The 26,911-nt window shown below is 46.4% G+C and overlaps 1 pseudogene; it reads right to left on the bottom strand.

The window, feature by feature from the left end:
* Positions 1-10,221: 10,221 nt before the first annotated feature.
* Positions 10,222-25,118, bottom strand: LOC137301350 (ralA-binding protein 1-A-like; annotated as a pseudogene).
* Positions 25,119-26,911: the final 1,793 nt, after the last annotated feature.

The raw sequence follows: 26,911 nt of genomic DNA, 5'->3' as shown, positions 1-26,911 counted from the left end.
TGAATACTCTGAAATGAGGAGTATTATTTATTGAATGATGTGAGATGAGGTGTATTATATATTGAATACTGTGAGATGAGGAGTGTTATTTATTGAATACTGTGAGATGAGGAGTATTATATGTTGAATACTGTGAGATGAGGTGTATTATATATTGAATATTGTGAGATGAGGCGTATTATATATTGAATATTGTGAGATGTGGAGTATTATATATTGAATACTGTGAGATGAGGAGTATTATATATTGAATACTGTGAGATGAGGAGTATTATATATTGAATACTGTGAGATGAGGAGTATTATATATTGAATATTGTGAGATGAGGAGTACTATATATTGAATACTGTGAGATGTGGAGTATTATATATTGAATACTGTGAGATGAGGAGTATTATATATTGAATACTGTGAGATGAGGAGTAATATATATTGAACACTCTGAAATGAGGAGTATTATTTATTGAATGATGTGAGATGAGGTGTATTATATATTGAATACTGTGAGATGAGGAGTATTATATATTGAATACTGTGAGATGAAGAGTATTATATATTGAATACTGTGAGATGGGGAGTATTATATATTGAATAGTGTGAGATGAGGAGTATTATTTATTGAATGATGTGAGATGAGGAGTATAATATATATAGAATAATGTGAGATGAGGAGTATTATATATTGAATACTGTGAGATGAGGAGTATTATATATTGAATACTGTGAGATGAGGAGTATAATGTATATAGAATAATGTGAGATGAGGGGTATTATATATTGAATACTGTGAGATGAGGAGCATTATATATTGAATACTGTGAGATGAGGAGCATTATATATTGAATACTGTGAGATGAGGAGTATTATATATTGAATATTGTGAGATGAGGAGTATTATATATTGAATATTGTGAGATGAGGAGTATTATATATTGAATACTGTGAGATGAGGAGTATTATATATTGAATAGTGTGAGATGAGGAGTATTATATATTGAATGATGTGACATGAGGAGTATTATATATTGAATACTGTGAGATGAGGAGTATTATATATTGAATACTGTGAGATGAGGAGTATTATATATTGAATATTGTGAGATGAGGAGTATTATATATTGAATACTGTGAGATGCGGAGTATTATATATTGAATACTGTGAGATGAGGAGTATTATATATTGAATACTGTGAGATGAGGAGTATTATATATTGAATACTCTGAAATGAGGAGTATTATGTATTGAATGATGTGAGATGAGGTGTATTATATATTGAATGCTGTGAGATGGGGAGTATTATATATTGAATAATGTAAGATGAGGAGTATTATATATTGAATACTGTGAGATGAAGAGTATTATATATTGAATACTGTGAGATGGGGAGTATTATATATTGAATAGTGTGAGATGAGGAGTATTATTTATTGAATGATGTGAGATGAGGAGTATAATATATATAGAATAATGTGAGATGAGGAGTATTATATATTGAATACTGTGAGATGAGGAGTATTATATATTGAATGCTATGAGATCAGGAGTATAATATATATAGAATAATGTGAGATGAGGAGTATTATACATTGAATACTGTGAGATGAAGAGTATTATATATTGAATACTGTGAGATGAGGAGTATTATATATTGAATACTGTGAGATGAAGAGTATTATATATTGAATACTGTGAGATGGGGAGTATTATATATTGAATAGTGTGAGATGAGGAGTATTATTTATTGAATGATGTGAGATGAGGAGTATAATATATATAGAATAATGTGAGATGAGGAGTATTATATATTGAATACTGTGAGATGAAGAGTATTATATATTGAATACTGTGAGATGGGGAGTATTATATATTGAATAGTGTGAGATGAGGAGTATTATATATTGAATACTGTGAGATGAGGAGTATAATATGTATAGAATAATGTGAGATGAGGAGTATTATATATTGAATACTGTGAGATGAAGAGTATTATTTATTGAATACTGTGAGATTAGGAGTATTATATATTGAATACTGTGAGATGAGGAGTATTATACATTGAATACTGTGAGATGAAGAGTATTATATATTGAATACTGTGAGATGAGGAGTATTATATATTGAATACTGTGAGATGAAGAGTATTATATATTGAATACTGTTAGATTAGAAGTATTATATATTGAATACTGTGAGATGAGGAGTATTATATATTGAATACTGTGAGATGAGGAGTATTATATATTGAATACTGTGAGATGTGCTTTATTATATATATTGAGTGCTGTGAAATGGTAGTTATTATGTGATGAATACGGTGAGATATGGTATATTTTATATTGAATACTTCAAGGTGTGGGTTATTATACATTGTATACTGTGAGATGTGGGTTTTTATATTTTGAATATTGTGAGATGTGGGAAATTATATATTAGATTTTTTAAATTCATTCTTGGGATGTAGGCGTCGCTGGCGAGGCCAGCATTTATTGCCCATCCCTAATTTCCCTTGAGAAGGTGGTGGTGAGCCGCCTTCTTGAACCGCTGCAGTCCGTGTGGTGAAGGTTCTCCCACAGTGCTGTTAGGGAGGGAGTTCCAGGATTTTGACCCAGTGACGATGAAGGAACGGCGATATATTTCCCAGTCGGGATGGTGTGTGACTTGGAGGGGAACGTTCAGGTCGTGTTCCCATGTGCCTGCTGCCCTTGTCCTTCTAGGTGGTAGAGGTCGCGGGTTTGGGAAGTGCGGTTGAAGAAGCCTTGGCGAGTTGCTGCATTGCATTTTGTAGATGGTACACACTGCAGCCATAGTGGTGGAGGGAGTGAGTGTTTAGGGTGGTGGATGGGGTGCCAATCAAGTGGGCTGCTTTGTCCTGGATGGTGTCGAGCTTCTTGAGTATTGTTGGGCTGCACTCATCCAGGCAAGTCGAGAATATTCCTGTGTGATAGGAGTTATTATATATTGAATACTCTGAGATGTGGTTTATTGAATATTGAATACTGTGAGATGGATGTTATTGAACTTGCCTTAGTGCAACAAAGTTTCGCTGGATTAATTCCTGGGATGAGACGGTTGTCCTATGAGGAGAGATTGAGTAGAATGGGCCTATATTCTCTGGAATTTAGAAGGATGAGAGGTGATCTCATTGAAACATATAAAATTCTGAGAGGGCTTGACAGGGTAGATACTGAGAGGCTGTTTCCCCTGGCTGGAGAGTCTAGAACTCGGGGGCATAACCTCAAGATAAGAGATCAGCGATTTAGGACCGAGATGAGGAAAAATTTCTTCACTCAGAGGATGGTGAATCTTTGGAATTCTCTACCCCAGGGGGCTGTGGATGCTCAGTTGTTGAGTATATTCAAGACTGAGATTGATATATTTTTGGACACTATGGGAATCAAGGGATATGGGGATCGGGCGGGAAAGTGGAGTTGAGGTAGAAGATCAGCCATGATCTTATTGAATGGCGAAGCAGGCTCGAGGGGTCATATGGCCTACTCCTGCTTCTATTTCATATGTTCTTATGGGAGTTATTATATAATGAATAATGTGATATGTGAATTATTATGTAATGAATACTGTAAGATGGGAGTTGTTATATAATGAATACTGTAAGACTGGAGTTATATAATGTATACTGTGAAATTGGACATATTACATAATGAATATTGTGAGATGGGAGTTATCATAGAATCATAGAATGATACAATGCAGAAGGAGTCCATTCGGCCCATCATGCCTGTGCCGGCTCTATGAAAAGCTATTCAATTAATCCCACTCCCGTGCTCTTTCCCCAAAGGCCTGCAAATTTTCCCCCTTCAGGTCCTTCTCCAATTCCATTTTGAAAGTTATTACTGAATCTGCTTCCACCACCCTTTCAGGCAGTGCATTCCAGATCATAACAACTCGCAACGTAAATTTTTTTTCCTCATGTCACCACTGTTTTTTTTGCCAATTAACTTAAATCTGTGTCCTTTGGTTACTGAACTTTCTGCCACTGGATTCAGTTTCTCCTTATTCAAACTATCCAAACCCTTCATGATTTTGAACATCTCTATCAATTCATCCCTTAACCTTCTCTGCTCTAAGGAGAACAACCCCAGCTTCTCCAGTCTCTCCACATAACTGAAGTCTTTCATCCCTGGTACCATTCGAGAAAATCTCCTCTGCACCCTCTCTAAGGACTTGAAATCTTTCCTAAAGTGTGGTGCCCAGAATTGGCCACAATACTCCAGCTGGGGCCTAACCAGCGTTTTATAAAGGTTTAGCATTACTTGCTTGCCTTTGTACTCTATAAAGCTAAGGATTATGTATGCCTTTTTAACAGCCTTCTCAACTTGTCCTGCCACTTTCAAAGATTTGTGTACATATACCCCCGGGCACCCCCTTTAAAATTGTACCATTTAGTTTATATTACTGATCCTCATTCTTCCTACCAAAATGAATCACTTCACACCTCTCTGCGTTAAATTTCATCTGCCCTGTGTCTGCCCATTTCACCAGTCTGTCTATGTCCTCTTGAAGTCTGTTACTATCCTCCTCACTGTTTATTACACTTCCGAGTTTTGTGTCATCTGTAAAGAAGTCCAGGTCATTAATTTATATCAAAACGACCAGTGGTGCTAATACAGACCCTTGGGGATCACCACTGTACTTCCCTCCAGTCTGAAAAGCAACCATTGACCACGACTCTCTGCTTTCTGTACCTTAGCCATTTTTGTATCCACGCAGGCACTGCCCCTTTGATCACAAGGGCTTGAATTTTGCTAATATTACACATTAAATACTGCGAGGTGAGCGTCATTATATACTGAATACTGTAAGATGTCTATGAGAAGGTCTAAGATAGGTTTCCAGTGCATGCGTGTAAACATGCACTGTTCTTGATCAGTTTGTTTCAGGCCCAATGAGGAAGGAGGCATCGCTGGATCTGGTTCTGAGGAATGAGGTGGGTCAAGTGGAGCAAATGTCCGTGGGTGAACATTTAGAGAACAGTGATCATAGTATCATAAGGTTTAGATTAGTTATGGAAAAGGACAAGGAGCAAACTAGAATAAAAATACTTTATTGGAGGAGGGCCAATTTCAATGGGTTGAGAACAGATCTGGCCCGGGTAAATTGGAATCAAAGATTGGCAGGCAAAACTGTAAGCGAGCAATGGGCAGCCTTTAAAGAGGAGATGGTTCGGGTACAGTCTAGGTACATTTCCACGAGGGGCAAGGATAGGGCAACTAAAGCCAGAGCTCCCTGGATGACGTAAGAGATAGGGAGTAAGATGAAGCAGAGAAAGGGGGCATATGACAGATGTCAGGTTGATAATACAAGTGAGAACCAGGCTGAATATAGAAAGTTCAGAGGAGAAGTGAAAATTGAAACAAGAGGGGCAAAGAGAGAGTATGAGAATAGACTGGCGGCTAAAACAAAAGGGAATCCAAAAGTAAATGGATAGTAAGAGGAGGGGTGGGGCCGATTAGGAAACAAAAAGGAGATCTACTCATGGAGGCAGAGGGCATGGCCGAGCTACTAAATGAGTACTTTGCATCTGTCTTTACCAAGGAAGAATATGCTGCCAAAGTCACAGTAAAAGAGGAGGTAGTTGAGATACTGGATGGACTAAAAATTGATTAAGAGGAGGTACTAGAAAGGCTGGCTGTACTTAAAGTAGATAAATCACCCGGTCCGGATGGGATGCATCCTAGGTTGCTGATGGAAGTAAGGGTGGAAATTGCGGAGGTACTGGCCATAATCTTCCAATCCTCCTTAGATATGGGGGTGATATCAGAGGACTGGAGAATTGCAAATGTTGCACCCTTGTTCAAAAATGGGTGTCAGGATAAACCCAGCAACTATTGGCCAGTAGTTTTACCTCAGTGGTGTGGAAACTTTTAGAAACGATAATCCAGAATTAACAGTCACTTGGACAAGTGTGGATTGTTTAGGGAAAGCCAGCACGGATTTGTTAAAGACAAATCATGCTAAACTAACTTGATTGAGTTTTTTGATGAGGTAACAGGGAAGGTTCATGAGGGCAACACAGTGATGTGGTGTATATGGACTATCAAAAGGCGTTTGATAAAGTACCGCATAATAGGCTTGTCAGCGAAATTGAAGCTCATGGAATAAGAGGGGCAGTGGCAGCATGGATACAAAATTGGCTAAGTGACAGGAAACAGAGAGTGGTGGTGAATGGTTGTTTTTCGGACTGGAGGGAGGTGTGCAGTGGTGTTCCCCAGGGGTCGGTGCTGGGACCACTGCTTTTTTTTGACATATATTTATGACTTGGACTTGTGTGTACAGGGCACAATTTCAAAATCTGCATATGGCACAAAACTTGGAAGAGTAGTAAACAGTGAGGAAGATAGTGATAGACTTCAAGAGGGCATAGGCAGGCTGGTGGAATGGGCGGACACATGGCAGATGAAATTTAACGCAGAGAAGTGTGAAGTATACATTTTAGCAGGAAGAACGAAGAAAGGCAATATAAACTAAATGGTACAATTCTAAAAGGGTTGCAGGAACAGAGAGACCTGGGGGTATATGTGCACAAATCTTTGAAGGTGGCAGGGCAGGTTGAGAAAGCGGTTAAAAAAGCATACAGGATCATACGAATATAGGAGCATATGAATTAAGAGCAGGAGTAGGCCATTCGGCCCCTTGAGCCTGCTCTGCCATTTGATAAAATCATGGCTGATCTGATTGTGACCTCAAGCCTACACTCCTGTCTACTTACTATAACCTTTGACTCCCTTGTTAATCAGGAATCTATCTAACTCAGCCTTAAAAATATTCAATGACCCTGCCTCCACCGTTCTCTGGGGAAGGGAGTTTCACAGACTCACAACCCTCTGAGAGAAAAAAATTCTCCTCATCTCCGTCTTAAATGGGAGACCCCTTATTTTTAAACTGTGGCCCCTAGTTCTAGTCTCTCCCACAAGGGGAAACTTCCACTCAGCATCTACCCCATCAAGTCCCCTCAGGATCTTATATGTTTCAATAAGATCACCTCTCATTCTTCTAAACTCCAGTGAACACAGGCCCAACTTGTCCAACCTTTCCTCATAAGATAACCCCCTCATCCCAGGAATCAGTCGAGTGAACCTTCTCTGAAACGCCTCCAAAGCAATTATGTTCTTTCTTAAATAAGGAGACCAAAACTGCACACAGTATTCTAGATGTGGTCTCACCAATGCCCTGTACAACTGTAGCAAAACATCTCTACTTTTATATTCCATTCCCCTTGCAATAAATGACAACATTCCATTTGCCTTCCTAATCACTTGCTGTAACTGCATACTAACTTTTTGTGATTCATGTACTAGGACACCCAGATCCCTCTGTACCTCAGAGTTCTGCAATCTCTCTCCATTTAAATAATATACTGCTTTTCTATTCCTCCTGCCAAAGTGGACAAGTTCATATTTCCCCACATTATACTCCATCTCCCAAATTTTTGCCCACTCACTTAACCTATCTATATCCCTTTGCAGACTCCTTATGTCCTCTTCACAACTTACTTTCCTACCTACCTTTGTGTCATCAGCAAATTTAGTAACCATACATTCGGTCCCTTCATCCAAGTCACTGATATAGATTGTAAATAGTTGAGGCCCAAGCACTGATCCCTGTGGCACTCCACTCGTTACATCTTGCCAACCTGAAAATGACCCATTTATGCCTACTCTCTGTTTCCTGTTAGCTAACCAATCCTTTATCCATGCTAATATGTTACCCCCTACACCATGAGCTCTTATTTTGTGTAGTGGCCTTCGATGTGGCATCTTTTCAAAAGCCTTCTGGAAATCTAAGTGTACCACATCCACAGGATCCCCTTTATCCACTTTGATTGTTATTTCCTCAAAGAACTCGAATAAATTAGTCAAACACGATTTCCCTTTCACAAAGCCGTGTTGACTCTGCCTGATTGCATTGAGATTTTCTAAGTGCCCTGCTATAACCTCCTTAATAATAGATTCTAGCATTTTCCCTATGACAGATGTTAAGCTAACTGGCCTGTAGTTTCCTGCTTTCTGTCTCCCTCCTTTCTTGAATGGAGGAGTTATATTTGCTATTTTCCAATCTGATTGGACCCTTCCAGAATCAGGGAATTTTGGAAAATTAATACCAATGCATCGACTATCTCTGCAGCCACTTCTTTTACGACCCTAAGATGAAGTCCATCAGGACTTGGGGACTTGTCAGCTTTTAGGTCTAATATTTTTTTGCCTTATCTTATCCTGTACGCTCCTTGTCATCCAGGAGGCTCTAGATTTGGCAGTCCCACCCTTTTTCTTTATGGGAACATGTTTACTCTGAACCCCTTGATTCTTCCCCTTGAATGTCTCCCACTGCTCTGACACTGATTTACCTTCGAGTAGCTGTTTCCAGTCCACTTTCGCTAAATCACTTCTCAGCTCAGTAAAATTGGCCTCCTGGTCCCAGTAATGCCCCCCTCCTGAGTGGCTGTATCTAGGCTAATATGCGAGTGTAACAAGCTAATGCAAGCCCAGGACCAAGTGGTAAATTAGACAGGCAGACTAGATTCTAATACAAGTGAGGTTTATTCGCACAGCAATGCAGAAAACAGTGATCAGTTCTTCATTCCAGCCTGGCACTTGTCCCTCTCAGTTCCTTCCTTCCCAAACTCCCCCTCTCTAACTGAACCTTTCCCAGCCTTTTATTCTTATAGGCTGGGAGTTGTTAAAGGTATTTTAAGGTAAGGTCAGCAATTTCTTAAAGCTACACTGTCTTTTATATAATTTCTTAAAATGATATCCCATCTCGGCTACAGAGCACTCAACATCCTCTGATTTACATATCGCCCCTCTCTCACTCTGTTACATATCCCCTCCCCCCCACCAGCAAACAGCCAGGCTTGAGTGATTCGTGTCATAAGGCACAATATTCGGGAGAGGGATCCGCATTCCCACATGAAAAATCTGGTGATCAGCTCCTTGGACTTTGGATTAAGGCTTTCTTCTGGATCTCGTCAAACCGGTGAACCTGGGTATCCCGTCAAACGCTATCACTTCTGGGATCTGCCCTTCCCCATTTTCCGCTTTGCTCTTCATATTCTTGCTGTGCATATCGAGAAGGGACTCTGATTGTCGGAGTCATTGTACGTTGCCACCTCCCTGGCCATCCCTTTGTCTCTTTGAGGGACTGGGACGCTGAGATTCTTTCCCGGGGAGTCTTTAGCTTCTAACATTTCCTGAGCTTTCATTTCCTTGGCAGCCGGAATATCTATCCATATGGATCGGTCAGATGACCCTCTGTTTGCACGCCTCTTAAACGCTCTCGCGGCCAGGCCTATGTTTTATAATTCCGGTGGAAGACCAGTCATCCAAGACTCTCTGGATGCAACAATTTGTGGCCTTAAGGATTGGTACTTTGCCTGAAATTCATTTAGAACCCAGTCACGCTCTGGCTGTCTATGAATATACATTGCTGGCCATCCATCTCTCCTCATTCACCTTGTAAGCTCATTACATCTCTGTTTAGTCCCCACAAAAATTATCATTTTGTTTTCTTTTTCGCTCAGTCTTTCCTCCATCAACCACAGCAATTTGTCGTCTTTCACAACTTCTTGGCACACATCAACAATCTGCAGGATGTTGTGATTAGCACTAAGTTCCAATGTTGTATCTTGTTGAGCTTCCATTTGCATCGGCAGTCTGCACCACTGCTATCTGCAAGTCCAGATCTGTCTTGGCAAGAAGCTCCTTCAGGAATGTGGTGAGTAAAGTTGCAATCTTCTCTCCCTCCAGAAGGGGGAAGCATCTGGTGTTGTCAATATAATAGTTTACGATTCTGTCTGCAACACCGTCAAATGAGCCGTTGTGTTCAATTGCCTTCATGTCTAAGCCCCGAGATGGCTTCTGCTGAACCTTTAACAAACTCTGCTCTATACAGGTAGTTGAGATTGCCACTTGTACCCTCACTATGTCCCATGAACAGCAGATTCTTCGAGCTAAGACTCCAATTCCTGAAGCTTTAGTGCGCCAATACCATCCGCCTCGTCCACCTTTGGTGGTCTTATTTCCTCTGGATGGTGAGGTCTCTGCTTAGTCAGGGCAAGAAAAGCCTGGGAAAGTTTCTGTTACTATGGCAGTCCCATACAGCTCCTTGGTATTCCAAAAGCAGACCATTTAATGCATCTGTGGGGTGCATCAAGACCATAGTCTTGGTAAATTCCTCCCGAGGCACTCACACTATCAATAACAGCCTAGGCAAGCTTTGTTGCACATTCCTGCCTTTTTGCTTCATGTAGTTTGCGCTTTAGTGCTGTTAAAATTTGCTGCATCTCCCACAACCTCTCCTCTTTGGATAAGTTTTTTATGCCAGCCTGCAGGTCCCTGTGCAATCAATTCAACACAAAGTCCTGCCACCCAATTTCTTCTTTCATGCTCTCGTGTCTCAGGCAAAGCTGGCATCATTGCCACATTCGACCAGCGAAGTGGTTTCACTACAGGCTTCAGCTCGATTTCCCCAAACAGCTCCTTACCACGAGTGTTAAACAGGTACAGTACACAATTACTGAACTGAGCAGTAGGGCTAAGGACCATGGAAATATTCTGGACATTCATCAAAAGCAAAATACTGCGGATGCTGAAATAAAAACAGAAAATGCTGGAGAAGCTCAGCAAGTGAGGCAGCATCTGTGGAGAGAGAAACAGAGTTAATGTTTCAGGTCAAAGACCCATCATCAGAACTGGAAGATGTTAAAGAGTTAAAGCTTTAAGCAAGTACAGAGTCAGGGAGGGGGGGGGAGAACAAAAGGGAAGGTCTGTGATAGGACGGAGGGCAAGAGTGATTAAATGACAAAAGGGATGATGGTGCAAGGCAAGGAGGGTGGGAATGGGACAGGTTAAGAAACAAAAGATGGGTCTAGAGGAGCTGTGAATGGCAACAGCAGAACCATTACCAGCACCTGCTGTCCGAAAAAATGGGAGCAGTGGTTATGGTCTGAAGTTATTGAAATCAATGTTGAGTCCGGAAGGTTGTAAAGTGCCTAATCGAAAGATGAGGTGGGGGGGCCCTATCATGGTTCTGGGAGGGAATGGAAGGGGTGAGGGCTGAAGTGTGGGAAATAGGACGGACACGGTCGAGGGCCCTGTCAACTACAGTGGTGGGGAATTGGTTGAGGATTCATAAACACACCTTCCCCTCCCCTCCCCTTTCAGCATTCCGAAGGGACCTCTCCCTCCGCGACACCCTGATCCACTCTTTCATCACCCCCAACACCCGCTCTCCTCCCCACGGCACTGTCCAGTGTGAGCGCAGGAGATGCAACACCTGCCCTTTCACCTCCTCCCTTCCCACTGTCCAGGGCCCCAAACTCTCCTTCTTTCAATTTACTAGACTGTATTCGCTGCTCACAATGTGGTCTCCTCTACATTGGGGAGAACAAACGCTGACTGGGTGATCGCTTTGCTGAACAACCATCGCTCTGTCTGCAAGTGTGACCCTGACCTGCCGGTCACTTACCATTTTAATTCCCCGTCCCACTCCCACTCTGACCTCTCTGTCCTCGGCCTCTTACACTGTTCCAATGAAGCTCGAGGAACAGCACCTCATCTTTCGATTAGGCACTTTACAACCTTCCGGACTCAACACTGATTTCAATAACTTCAGATCATAACCACTGCTCCCATTTTTTCAGACAGCAGGTGCTGGTAATGGTTCTGCTGTGGCCATTTACACCTACTTTAGACGGATCTTTTGTTTAACTTGCTGCATAACCACCCTCTTGCCTTGCATCCCTTTTGTCAATTAAACACTTTTGCCCTCCACCCTATCACAGACCTTCCCTTTTGTTCTTTTCTCCCCTCCCCCCTCCCCTTTCCCTGGCTCTGTACTTGCTTAAAAAGTTTAACATCTCCTAGTTCTGTCGAAAGGTCTTCGACCTGAAATGTTAACTCTGGTTTTATTCTCCACAGATGCTGCCTCACTTGCTCCAGCATTTTCTCTTTTTATTTCTGGACATTCATTTTTGTTTAACTTTCTTTTTCAATGACATGGTCCGCCAAGAAAAGGAGGTAATTAACTACAGGTAGTTCCTTTAGTAAATGCTGGCTTTCCTGGACTTTATCACCCTCTGTTCCTTTCCCACATGTATCCTCAAACCACATCATGACTCCCTCAGTAAGAACATTTTCAGACAGCTCACAGAGATTTTGTTTCAATAAATTGGCCATTGTGTTTGCAGCAGAATTGTCCAGATTGGGAGACTCTTCACGATCAATCATCAACTTTTGATTTGGTCCCTGATACCCTTCAAATGCCTTCACACTTCATGCCATAATTCTCCATGTAGTCAATGCAATCTCGAAAAACTACTTCCATCTGGATCCCATCATACAGCATAGTCCTCTCAGCAACCTTAGCCAACGGGCCACCAAAGATGGGAAGGAATATTCAGGATGATATAGATGGGTTGGTCAGATGGGCGGAACAGTGGCAAATGGAATTTAACCCGGAAAAGTGCGAGGTGATGCACTTTGGAGGGACTAACAAGGCAAGGGAATACACAATGAATGGGAGGACCCTAGGCAAGACAGAGGGTCAGAGGGATCTTGGTGTGCAAGTTCACAGATCCCTGAAGGTGGCGGAACAGGTAGATAAGGTGGTAAAGAAGGCATATGGGATACTTGCCTTTATTAGCCGAGGCATAGAATATAAGAGCAAGGAGGTTATGATGGAGCTGTATAAAACACTGGTTAGGCCACAGCTGGAGTACTGTGTGCAGTTCTGGTCGCCACACTACAGGAAGGATGTGATCGCTTTGGAGAGGGTGCAGAGGAGATTCACCAGGATGTTACCAGGGCTGGAGCGCTTCAGCTATGAAGAGAGACTGGGAAGATTGGGTTTGTTTTCCTTGGAGCAGAGGAGGCTGAGGGGGGACATGATTGAGGTGTACAAAATTATGAGGGGCACAGATAGGATGGATACTAAGGAGCTTTTTCCCTTCGTTGAGGGTTCTATAACAAGGGGGCATAGATTCAAGGTAAAAGGCGGGAGGTTTAGAGGGGATTTGAGAAAGAACTTTTTCACCCAGAGGGTGGTTGGAGTCTGGAACTCACTGCCTGAGAGGGTTGTGGAGGCAGGAACCCTCACAACATTCAAGAAGCATTTGGATGAGCACTTGAAATGCCATAGCATACAAGGCTACGGACCAAATGCTGGAATATGGGATTAGATTAGACTGGGCTTGATGGCCGGCGCGGGCACGATGGGCCGAAGGGCCTCTATCCGTGCTGTATAACTCTATGACTCTATGACTCTATTCACCTGAACAACATAAGAACATAAATAGCAGGAGTAGGCCATACGGCCCCTCGAGCCTGCTCCGCCATTCAATCAGATCATGGCATATCTTTGACCTCAACTCTACTTTCCCGTCCGATCTGCATATCCCTTGATTCCCTGAGAATCCAAAAATCTATCAATCTCATTCTTGAATATTCTCAACAACTCAGCATCTACAGAACTCTGGGGTAAATGGTTGATCCTTTATCCTGAGACTATGCCCCCTAGTTCTAGACTGTCCAGCCAGGGGAAACAGCCTCTCAGCATCTACCCTCTCTCAGAATCTGTTTCAATGAAATCATCTCTCATTCTTCTAAACTCCAGAGAATATAGGCACAGTCTACTCAATCTCTCCCCACAGGACAACCCTCTCATAGAATCATAGAAAGTATATGGCACAGAAGGAGGCCATTTGGCGCATCATGTCCGTGCCAGCCGAAAATGAGCCGTCCAGCCTAATTCCACTTTCCAGCACTTGGTCCGTAGCCCTGTAGGTTACGGCACTTCAGGTGCACATCCAGGTACTTTTTAAATGAGTTGAGGGTTTCTGCCTCTCCCACCCTCTCAGGCAGTGAGTTCCAGGCCCCTATCACACAAGGTGAAACATCTTTTCCTCAGCTCCACTCTAACCCTTCTACCAATTACTTTAAATCTATGCCCCCTGGTTATTGACCTGTCTGCTAAGGGAAATAGGTCCTTCCTATCCACTCTATCTGGGCCACTCATAATTTTATACACCACAATTAAATCTCCCCTCAGCCACCTCTGTTCCAAGGAAAACAAACCCAGCCTATCCAATCTTTCCCCAACTAAAATTCTCCAGTCCTGGCAACATCCTCGTAAATCTCTAGTCCAATCACATCTTTCCTGTAATGTGGTGACCAGAACTGTGTAGTACTCAAACTGTGGCCTAACTAGTGTTTTATACAGTTCTAGAATAACATCCCTGCTCTTAAACTCTATGCCTCGGCTAATAAAGGAAAATATCCTGTATACATTCTTTTTTTCTTCGTTCATGGGATGTGGGCGTCGCTGGCAAGGCCGGCATTTATTGCCCATCCCTAATTGCCCTCGAGAAGGTGGTGGTGAGCCGTCTTCTTGAACCGCTGCAGTCCGTGTGGTGAAGGTTCTCCCACAGTGCTGTTAGGAAGAGAGTTCCAGGATTTTGACCCAGCGACGATGAAGGAACGGCGATATATTTCCAAGTCGGGATGATGTGTGACTTGGAGGGGAACGTGCAGGTGGTGTTGTTCCCATGTGCCTGCTGCTCTTGTCCTTCTAGGTGGTAGAGGTTGCGGGTTTGGGAGGTGCTGTCGAAGAAGCCTTGGCGAGTTGCTGCAGTGCATCCTGTGGATGGTACACACTGCAGCCACTGTGCGCCGGTGGTGAAGGGAGTGAATGTTTAGGGTGGTGGATGGGGTGCCAATCAAGCAGGCTGCTTTGTCCTGGATGGTGTCGAGCTTCTTGAGTGTTGTTGGAGCTGCACTCATCCAGGCAAGTGGAGAGTATTCCATCACACTCCTGACTTGTGCCTTGTAGATGGTGGAAAGGCTTTGGGGAGTCAGGAGGTGAGTCACTCACCACAGAATACCCAGCCTCTGACCTGCTCTTGTACCCACAGTATTTATATGGCTGGTCCAGTTAAGTTTCTGGTCAATGGTGATCCCCAGGATGTTGATGGTGGGGGATTCAGCGATGGTAATGCCGCTGAATGTCAAGGGGAGGTGGTTAGACTCTCTCTTGTTGGAGATGGTCATTGCCTGGCACTTATCTCGCACGAATGTTACTTGCCACTTATGAGCCAAAGCCTGGATGTTGTTCAGGTCCTGCTGCATGCGGGCACGGACTGCTTCATTATTTGAAGGGTTGCGAATGGAACTGAACAGTGTGCAGTCATCAGCGAACATCCCCATTTCTGACCTTATGATGGAGGGAAGGTCATTGATGAAGCAGCTGAAGATGGTTGGGCCTAGGACACTGCCCTGAGGAACTCCTGCAGCAATGCCCTGGGGCTGAGATGATTGGCCTCCAACAACCACTACCATCTTCCTTTGTGCTAGGTATGACTCCAGCCACTGGAGAGTTTTCCCCCTGATTCCCATTGACTTCAATTTTACTAGGGCTCCTTGGTGCCACACTCGGTCAAATGCTGCCTTGATGTCAGGGGCAGTCACTCTCACCTCACCTCTGGAATTCAGCTCTTTTGTTCATGTTTGGTCCAAGGCTGTAATGAGGTCTGGAGCCGAATGGTCCTGGCGGAACCCAAACTGAGAGCAGGTTATTGGTGAGTAAGTGCCGCTTGATAGCACTGTCGACGACACCTTCCATCACTTTGCTGATGATTGAGAGTAGACTGATGGGGCGGTAATTGGCCGGATTAGATTTGTCCTGCTTTTTGTGGACAGGACATACCTTAACCACCTTATCTATCTGTCCTGCTACCTTCGGGGATCTGTGGATATACACTCCAAGGTCCCTCACTTCGTCTACACCTCTCAGTATCCTCCCATTTATTGAGTGTTCCTTTGCCTTGTTTGTCCTCCCCAAATGCATTACTTCATACTTCTCCAGATTGAATTCCATTTGTCACTTTTCTGCCTGACCAGTCCATTGATATCTTCCTGCAGTCTGCAGCTTTCCACCTCACTATCAACCACATGGCCAATTTTTGTGTCATCTGCAAACTTCTTAATCATGCCCCCTACATTTAAGTCCAAATCATTAATATATATCACAAAAAGCAAGGGACCTAGTACTGAGCCCTGCGGAATCCCACTGGAAACAGCCTTCCAGTCACAAAAACACCCATCGACCATTACCCTTTGCTTCCTGCCACTGAGCCAATTTTGGATCCAACTTACCACTTTCCCTTGGATCCCATGGGCTTGTACTTTTATGACCAGTCTTCCATGTGGGACCTTGTCAAAAGCCTTGCTAAAATCCATGTACACTACATCAAATACACTACCCTCATCGACCCTCCTTGTTACCTCCTCAAAAAATTCAATCAAGTTAGTCAGACACGACCTTCCCTTAACAAATCCATGCTGACTGTCCTTGATTAATCCATGCCTTTCTAAGTGACGGTTTATCCTGTCCCTCAGAATTGATTCCAATAATTTGCCCACCACCGAGGTTAGGCTGACTGGCCTGTAATTACTCGGTCTATCCTTCGCTCCCTTTTTAAACAACGGTACAACGTTAGCAGTCGTCCAATTCTCCGGCACCACACCTGTATCCAGTGAGGATTGGAAAATGATGGTCAGAGTTTCCGTTATTTCCTCCCTGGCTTCCTTTAACAGCCTGAGATACATTTCATCCGGCCCTGGCAATTTATGTACATTCAAAGATGCTAATCCCCTTAATACTTCCTCTCTCACTATGTTTATCCCATCAAATATTTCACACTCCTCCTCCTTAACTTCAATCCCTGCATCATCCCTCTCCTTTGTGAAGACAGATGCAAAGTATTCATTAAGAACCATACCCACATCTTCCGCCTCCACACATAGTTTACCTTTTTGATCTCTAATAGGCCCTACTCTTTCCTTAGTTATCCTCTTGCTCTATGTATTTATAAAACATTTTTGGGTTTTCCTTAATTTTACTTGCCGGTATTTTGTCATGCCCTCTCTTTGTTTTCCTAATTTCCTTTTTAATTTCACCCCTGCACTTTCTATACTCCTCTAGGCTTTCTGAAGTATTGAGCTCTTGGTATCTGATATAAGCTTCCCTTTTTTGCCTTATCTTACCCTGTACGCTCCTTGACATCCAGGGGCTCGAGATTTGGCAGTCCCACCCTTTTTCTTTGTGGGAACATGTTTACTCTGAACCCCTTGAATCTCCCCCTTGAATGCCTCCCACTGCTCTGACACTGATTTACCTTCAAGTAGCTGTTTCCAGTCCACTTTTGCAAAATCACTTCTCAGCTTAATAATATTGGCCTTTCCCCAATTGAGAACTTTTACTCCTGTTCTATCTTTATCCTTTCCATAACTATGCTAAATCTAACTGAGTTATGGGGGTTGATTTTCGGATGGCTGAGCGGGTGCGTTGAGGGTGGGGGAGCTCGTAAAATGGGGGAATCCCGGAGCGGGTCCAAAGCCCGGCTCCAACCTGCCCACTTCCGGGTTCCCCAATGACGCAGTTCCCGCATGCGAGACTCCCACCGGCAATTAAAGCCGGCGGGATGACAATTCACTTACTTATTTAGATAGTTGAGGTACTTGACAGACCTCATTGAGTGGAGATTTTGGCAGGGGTGCAACTTTGAAGGATCCTCAGCGTGTTTCCCGTGCTGTGGGAAACACTCCCTGTTGTACAGACGTGTTTCAGCCAGCAGCCAGTGGGAGATGCAAAGGATTATTTGACAGTTGGGGGGAAAACCTCATTTATTACAGCAGGGCACTCTGTCACTTCAGACAAAGTTTTGGCTGCAACACCTTTGTCTTTCCACTCAAAATTATTAATGTATACTCTAAACACTGCTGTGCAAACATATTTACCTACTTTGCGGACCCCCTCAAACTCACACCGTCAGGATGGAGGGCGCCATGGCTGCATTCATCACTTCATCCGAGGACGAGCAACATCACCAGCCTCGCCAGGCACGCTGTCCACCTCCGCCACGTGGAGCTCCACAACACAGTGCTGCACCACAGGCACCTGAACAACAGCAGAGAGGGCAACAACAGAGAGAGCTGCGTTGCAGGAGGCACTACCCTCGCAACAGGGCCGACAGACCGATGCTCAGCTTCCTGGACCTCTCTGAGGATCAGTGCATACGGAGGCTCAGAGTCAGTTGCCAAGTAGTCACAGATATCTGCAGCCTCCTTCATGCCGAGCTGCTCCCGGCTGGGCCCGAGCAGCATCTTCTTACCCGTCGCTGTCAAAGTCACCACTGCCCTCAACGTCTTCGCCTGCGGATCATTCCAGGGTGCCACTGGGGACATCGCCGGGGTCTCTCAGCCGTCTGCACACAAGTGCATAAGGCAGGTCACCGACGGCTTGTTTCGCAGGGCCTTGCACTACGTCAACTTCCCCATGGACGACCTCAGCCAGACGGAGAGGGCAGTGGGATTCCACGCTGTGTCTGGCTTCCCACGGGTGCAGGGTGTAATCGATTGCACCCATATAGCAATACGAGCACCTCCACACGAGCCAGGACTGTTCATCAACAGGAAGGGCTATCACTCCATCAACACTCAGCTCGTTTGTGACCACCGCAAGAGATTCCTTCACGTGTGCGCCAGATTCCCTGGCAGCTGCCACGATTCCTTCATCCTCCGGGAGTCCAACATCCCGCCCCTTTTCCACGCACCCAACACCCGCTAGGGCTGGCTCCTCGGGGACAAGGGATACCCCCTGCACACGTGGCTCATGACACCTCTGAGGAACCCCATCACCGAGCAACAGTGTCGATATAACGACAGCTACATCACTACCAGGTCTACAATTGAGCATTCTATAGGGCTGCTCAAGATGCGCTTCAGGTGCCTTGATCATTCTGGGGGAGCGCTTCAATACGCACCAGACAGAGTGGGACCCATTATAGTCGTGTGTTGTGCCCTGCACAACATGGCACAACAGAGAGGGGTGCCGCTTGAGGAGGCCCCATCCACATCTGCCACCCACAGTGAGGAGGAGGAGGAGGAGAAGGAGGCCGAGGAGGAGGAGCAACCCATGGGCAGAGCAGCAGCTCACCTGGCTGCTTGTGAGGCCAGGGAGTCACTGATACGTGAACGGTTCTCCAAACATCAGACAGTGTGAAGAGTCCAGTCGTCACACCACCTGGACAGAGGAGTGGCCACACCGCCCCCTCCCCCCCCACACAAAATACACCTACACACATTGTAGGGTGACCCAATGGGTGGCATCAAGTGTGGGTGTTCATGGTGAAAGGGACTTATTGCACAAGCCAGTCAAGAATGGGCAAGACATGGCAGTAGTGATGATAATAATAAGATTTATTGTGAGTGGAAAAGAAATCAAATAAAATAAAAATCATGACAGTCTGTCCAACACCCTTGTGCATCCCCTTCGTGCTCACAAAACCTTCGACTTTCGCTTCCGACTACTCCTACGTGGTGCATCCCCTGTGGCTGCAGCAGAGGTAGTGGCAGGTTGCTCTTGTTCATGCCCTGACCGATTAGATGTTTTGGGCCTATGCCCTCTGGGTTTCGGTGCCCGTGATCACTCCCACCAAAATGCTCTCCCACTGATACTCCTTCCACCTGCCCAGCTTCATTCCCTAAAACTAAATCCAGAACTGCTCCCTCTCTACTCACCTGATGAAGGAGATAATCTCCGAAAGCTTGTGATTTTAAAATAAAATTGTTGGACTATAACCTGGTGTTGTAAGATTCCTTACATTTGCCCTCTCTTGTTAGGCTTGCTACGAACTGACTAAAAAAGTTCTCCTGAATGCAATTTAAGAATATTACGCCCTCTATACCGTTCACACTGTTTGTATCCCAGTTAATATTCGGGTAGTTGAAATCCCCTATTTCTGCCCTATTGCTTTTGCACTTCTCAGATATTTGCCTACATATTTGCTCTTCAATCTCTCTCTGACTGTTTGGGGGGGTCTATAGTACACCCCCAGTAATGTGACTGCCTCTTTTTTGTTCTTTAGCTCAACCCATAAGGCCTCATTTGATAATCCTTCTAATACATCATCCCTCCTCATAGCAGTAATTGTTTCTTTAACAGATATTGCCCCCCCCACCTCCTTTTATACCCCCCTCTCTATCTTGTCTGAAAACCATGTAATCAGGAACAATGAGCTGCCATTCCTGCCCCTGTTTAAACCATGTTTCTGTAATAGCTAAAATATCGTACTTCCACGTGTCTATCTTTGCCCTCAGCTCATCTGCCTTATTCACTAGACTCCTTGCATTGAGGTATATACCATTAAACACTGCCAAACTCCTTTGTTGTCTAGTTTCTAACCTTTGTTTCCTCTGCCGTCCAAACTCATTTACTAATTTTCTGCCTTCCATTTCCAGCTCTGTTTCTCCCCCTTCCAAATCTACACTCAGGTTCCCATCCCCGCCAAGTTAGTTTGAACCCTCCCCAACAGCACGAGCAAACCTCCCCGCAAGGATATTGGTCCCGGCCCTGTTGAGGTGCAAACTGTCCGGCTTGTACCGGTCCCACGAATCTAAAGCCCTCCCCTCCTGCTCCATCTCTCCAGCCACGTATTCATCTTCTCTATCCTCCTTTTTCTATACTCACTAGCGCGTGGCATCGGGGGTAATCCAGAGATTACTACCTTTGAGGTTCTGCTTATTAACCTCTTTCCGAACTCCTTAAAATCTGCCTGCAGGACCTCACCCCTCTTTCTGCCTATGTAATTGGTACCAATATGGACCACAACCTCTGGCTGTTCACCCTCCCCCTCCGGAATGTTCTGCAGCTGCTCGGTAACATCCTTGACCCTGACATGAGGGAGGCAACATACCATCCTGAAATCGCATCTGCGTCCGCAGAAAAGCCTATCTGTTCCCCTAACTATATAATCCCCTATCACTATTGCTGTCCGCCCTGTCTCCTCCTCCCCTTTACAGCTGAGCCACCCATGATGCTCTGGTCTTGGCTCTGGCTGCACTCCCCAGGGGAATCCTCTCCCCCACCAGTACTCAGAACTGAATACTGGTTAGAGAGTGAGATACCCTCAGAGGACTCCTGCACTATCTGCCTGGTCCTCCTTGTCTGTCTGGCGGTCACCCAGTCCCCCTCTGCCTGCACTCCCATAATCTGTGGGGTGACCACCTCCTGAAACGTGCTATCCACGAAACTCTCAGCCTCGCGGATGCCCTGCAGTGACGCCAGCTGTTGCTCAATCTCCGAAACCCAGAGCTCGAGCTCCTCCAGCTGATGACACTTCCTGCACCTGTGCTTGTCCAGGACACGGGAAGCATCCTGGAGTTCCCAAATGGCACAGGCCTTGCATTCCACAGGACTGAGGTGCCCTGCCATGCCTCAATTTATTAGATTATTAGCTAAACTTAATAGAAATGTACTAAAGACTTAAAAAAACACTCACCAGCTCCTTCCCTTGGGCTGATATCACTTTAGGTTTTCTTGCCTTGCTCTTTATCTGCTCCCCCCCTCACCCTCAGACCCATTCCCCCCCCACCACAGTCGGGCCCGCCCCCCTCACCCTCAGGCCCGCCCCCTCACCCTCAGGCCCATTCCCCCCCCACCACAGTCGGGCCCGCCCCCCTCACCCTCGGGCCCGCCCCCCTCACCCTCAGGCCCGCCCCCTCACCCTCAGACCCATTCCCCCCCCACCACAGTTGGGCCCGCCCCCCTCACCCTCGGGCCCGCCCCCCTCACCGTCAGGCCCGCCCCCTCACCCTCAGGCCCATTCCCCCCCCACCACAGTCGGGCCCGCCCCCCTCACCCTCGGGCCCGCCCCCCTCACCCTCGGGCCCGCCCCCTCACCCTCAGGCCCATTCCCCCCCCACCACAGTCGGGCCCGCCCCCCTCACCCTCGGGTCCGCTCTCCTCCCATTCGAACTCAGGCCTCACTCCTCCTGTTAGAACTCCCAATCTCGGGCCTCTCTCCTCCCGCTCGATCTCGGGCCTCTCTCCTCCCGCTCGATCTCGGGCCTCTCTCCTCCCGCTCGATCTCGGGCCTCTCTCCTCCCACCCGAACTTCCAATCTCGGGCCTCCTTTTTAAGCCTCTCTCCTCCTGCTCCCTCTCATCCCAGAAATTAATCTAGTGAACCTTTGTTGCACCGCCTCTAAAGCAAGTATATCCTTCCTTAGATAAGGAGTCCAAAACTGTACACAGTACTCCAGGTGAGGTATCACCAAAGCGCTGTACAATTGTAGTAAGCCCACCTTACTCTTGTACTCCAACCCTCTGACAATAAAACTCAACATACCATTTGCCTTCCTAATTGCCAGCTGTACCTGCATGTTAAATTTGTGTTTCATGTACCAGGACACCCAAATCCCTCTGAACACAAGGATTTAATAGTTTCTCACCATTTAAAAAATATTCTGTTTTTCTATTCTTCCTACCAAAGTGAATAACCTCACATTTCCCCACATTATACTCCATCTGCCACCTTCTTGCCCACTCACTTAACAGGCTCAATTTTGCAGGTTGGCAGCAGGGCGGGGCAGGGGTGAGGTGCGCGTGGCTGATTGACAGGCTGGCGGCCGTCAGGAGCTGCAACACGAGGGGAAGATCTGGGGGGGAGAGGAGAAAATCAGGGGGGAGAGGAGAAAATCAGGGGGGAGAGGGGAAGATCGGGGGGAGAGAGAGGAAGATCGGGGGGGGGGAGAGGAAGATCGGGGGGGGGGAGAGGGGAAGATCGGGGGGGGGGAGAGGGGAAGATCAGGGGGGGAGAGGGGAAGATCGGGGGGGGGAGAGGGGAAGATCGGGGGGGGGGGAGAGGGGAAGATCGGGGGGGGGGGAGAGGGGAAGATCGGGGGGGGAGAGGAGAAAATCAGGGGGGAGAGGGGAAGATCGGGGGGAGAGAGAGGAAGATCGGGGGGGGGGGAGAGGGGAAGATCGGGGGGAGAGAGAGGAAGATCGGGGGGGGAGAGGGGAAGATCGGGGGGGGGGAGAGGGGAAGATCGGGGGGGGGGAGAGGGGAAGATCGGGGGGGGGAGAGGGGAAGATCGGGGGGGGAGAGGGGAAAATCGGGGGAGAGGGGAAGATCGGGGGAGAGGGGAAGATCGGGGGAGAGGGGAAGATCGGGGGGAGGGGGGAAGATCTGGCGGGGGATGGGAAGATCTGGGGGGAGAGGGGAAAATCGGGGGGAAAATGGGAAGATCGGGGTGGAGTGCGGAAGATCGGGGGAAGAGGGGAAAATTGGGGGGGAGGGGAAGATCTGGGGGGAGGGGGAAAATCGGGGGGAGAGTGAAGATCGGTGGGGGACAGGGAAAGATCTGGGGGGAGAGGGGAAAATTGGGGGGAAGGTGGGAAGATCGGGGGGGAGAGGGGAAGATCGGGGGGGAGAGGGGTAGATCGGGGGGGAGAGGGGAAGATTGGGGGGGAGAGGGGAAGATCTGGGGGAGAGAGGGAAGATCGGGGAGAAGAGTAGAAGATCAGGGGGAGAGGCGAAGATCGGGGGAGGGGAAGATCGGGGGGGAGAGGGGAAGATTGGGGGGGAGAGAGGGAAGATCGGGGGAAGAGTGGAAGATCAGGGGGAGAGGCGAAGATCGGGGGTGGGGGAAGATCGGGGGGAGGGGGGAAGATCTGGGGGGGAGAGGGGAAGATCAGGGGGGAGAGGGGAAGATCAGGGGGGGAGAGGGGAAGATCGGGGGAGAGGGAAAGATCGGGGGGGGAAAGGGGAAGATCTGGGGGGAGAGGGGAAGATCGGGGGGAAGAAGGAAAGATCGGGGGAGAGGGAAAGATCAGGGGGAAGAGGGGAAAATCGGGGGAGAGGGAAAGATCGGGGGAGAGGGAAAGATCGGGGGGAAGAGGCGAAGATCGGGGGGAGAGGGGAAGATCGGGGGAGAGGGAAAGATCTGGGGGGAAGAGGGGAAAATCGGGGGAGAGGGAAAGATCGGGGGGAGAGGGGAAGATCTGGGGGGGAGAGGGGAAGATCGGGGGGGAGAGGGGAAGATCTGGGGGAGAGGGGAAGATCGGGGGAGAGGGAAAGATCGTGGGGGAAGAGGGGAAGCTCGGGGGGGGGAGAGGCAAAGATCGGGGGGAGAGGGGAAGATCGGGGAAGTGAAGAGGGAGACATCGGGGGAAGATCGGGATGAGGTCAAGAGGGAGACATCGGAGCGGGAGACATTGGACATCGGAGTAGAGTGCAAAATTAGGTTCATTTAGTGTTTTCACTTTCGTCTATGGTTTTTTATGTCATTTATTTAGTTTCTTGTTCCCTGATCCGACCCTTCACACCTGGTTTGACCAGGCGTGAATCAGAAGCGGTGGGCAAGCCGCCCAGATAAGTTAAAAATCTTTCCAAGTACTTAATCTGTCACAGGTAAAGTGCCTTAAGTACCTCAATGAGGAATATTTGACTCTTTAACTGTCATCCTGCCGGCAATTAAAGCCGGTGGAACTTCTGTTTTCGGATCACCCGCGCACACACAAGTGGCTCCCTGGGAAACTCGAAAGTCGGCGGGTTGGAGCCGGCTTCTGAACCCGAACAGGATTTCCGCGATTTTTGGAGCCCCCAACGCACCCAAAATTGCCTCCTGTGTCCTCCTCACAGCTTACTTTCCCACCTAGCTTTGTATCGTCAGCAAACTTGGATACATTACACTCGGTCCCTTCATCTAAATCATTAATATAGATCAGGGGGGAGAGGGGAAGATCAGGGGGGGAGAGGGGAAGATCGGGGGAGAGGGAAAGATCGGGGGGGGAAAGGGGAAGATCTGGGGGGAGAGGGGAAGATCGGGGGGAAGAAGGAAAGATCGGGGGAGAGGGAAAGATCAGGGGGAAGATCTTTGTCACACCCCACTAGTTACAACCTGCCAATTGGAAAATGACCCGTTTATTCCTACTCTCTGTTTTCTGTCTGTTAACCAATCCTCTAAACATTACCCCCAGCCCCATAGCTTGTGTAACAATCTTGTTTGGCAGCTCCCTGCTCTGGAACAGGCTTCTTCTTTTTCTCCTTTCACTGCTTAACAACTTCGGTTGCTGTTAAATCTTTGGACTTTTTCACCTTGTGTTCTCTTTCCATTTGCTTCTCTTTGACCTTAAAGTCGTTTTCTTTCTTCTTGGAGAATCTAGGCTTTTTGAAGACATCGATACCCTTTGGCCTTTTCATCCTTAATGGGCACTCATTTTCATCACTTGACCTGTCCCTTTGGGAGGCCATATACCCCTCCATTTTGGTCCAACCGACCCTCCTAATATAGACTGGGATAGTAATAGTGTAAATGGCAGAGAGGGGGAAGAATTTCTGAAGTGTGTTCAGGAGAACTTTTTTGATCGGTACGTTTCCGGCCCAGCGAGGAAGGAGGCATTGCTGGATCTGGTTCTGGGGAATGAGGTGGGTCAAGTGGAGCAAATGTCAGTGGGTGAACATTTAGGGAACAGTGATCATAGTATCATAAGGTTTAGATTAGTTATGGAAAAGGACAAGGAGCAATCTCGAGTAAAAATACTTTATTGGAGGAGGGCCAATTTCAGTGGGTTCAAAACGGATCTGGCCCGGGTAAATTGGAATCAAAGGTTGGCAGGTAAAACTGTAATCGAATGATGGGTGGCCTTTAAAGAGGAGATGGTTCGGGTACAGTCTAGGTACATACCCACGAGGGGGAAAGGTAGGGCAACCAAAGCCAGAGCTCCCTGGACGATGAGAGATAGAGAGTAGGGTGAAGCAGAGAAAGGGGGCGTCCAAATGGGATGCATCTTAGGGTGCTGAGGGAAGGGTGGAAATTGCGGAGGGACTGGCCATAATCTTCCAATTATCTGTAGATACGGGGGAGGTGCCAAAGCACTGGAGAATTGCAAATGTTACACCCTTGTTCAAAAAAGGGTGTAAGGATAAATCCAACAACTATAGGCCAGTAGTTTAACCTCAGTGGTGGGGAAACTTTTAGATAATCCGGGACAGAATTAACAGTCACTTCGATGAGTGTGGATTAATTAAGGAAAGCCAGCACGGATTTGTTAAAGGTAAATCGTATTTAACTAACTTGATTGAGTTTTTTGATGAGGTAACAGAGAGGGTCGATGAGGACAATGCGGTTGATGTTGTGTATATGGACTTCCAAAAGGCGTTTGATAAAGTGCCACATAATAGGCTTGTCAGCAAAGTTGAAGCCCATGGAATAAAAGGGGCATGGATACAAAATTGTCTAAGAGACAGGAAACAGAGAGTAGTGGTGAACGGTTGTTTTTCGGACTGGAGGGAGGTGTACAGTGGTGTTCCCCAGGGGTCAGTGCTGGGACCACTGCTTTTCTTGATATATATTAATGACTTGGACTTGGTGTACAGGGCACAATTTCCAAATTTGCAGAGGACACAAAACTAGTAATTATAGTGAACAGTGAGGAGGATAGTAATAGAATTCAAGAGGACAAAGATAGGCTGGTGGCATGGGCAGACAGGTGGCAGATGAAATTTAACGCAGAGAAGTGCAAAGTGATACATTTTGGCAGGAAGAACGAGGAGAGGCAATATAAACTAAAGGGTACAATTCTAAAGGGGGTGCAGGAACCGAGAGATCTGGGGGTATATGTGCACAAATCGTTGAAGGTGGCAGAACAGGTTGAGAAAGCGGTTAAAAAAGCAAACGGGATCCTGGGCTTTATAAATGGAGGCATAGAGTACAAAAGCAAAGAAGTTATGTTGAACCTTTATAAAACACTGGTTCGGCCAAAACTGGAGTATTGTGTCCAATTCTGGGCACCGCACTTTAGGAAGGACGTGAAGGCCTTAGAGAGGGTGCAGAAAAGATTTACTAGAATGGTTCCAGGGATGAGGGACTTCAGTTACATGGATAGACTGGAGAAGCTGGGGTTGTTCTCCTTAGAGCAGAGAAGGTTGAGAGGAGATTTGACAGAGGTATTCAAAATCATGAAGGGTCTAGACAGTGTAGATAGAGAGAAACTGTTCCCATTGACAGAAGAATCAAGAACCAGAGGACACAGATTTAAGGTGACATGAGGAAAAAC

The sequence above is a fragment of the Heptranchias perlo genome, chromosome 33, assembly GCF_035084215.1.
Source record: "Heptranchias perlo isolate sHepPer1 chromosome 33, sHepPer1.hap1, whole genome shotgun sequence".
In the NCBI taxonomy this organism is placed as follows: Eukaryota; Metazoa; Chordata; class Chondrichthyes; order Hexanchiformes; family Hexanchidae; genus Heptranchias; species Heptranchias perlo.
This window is presented reverse-complemented; position numbering and strand designations above follow the sequence as displayed.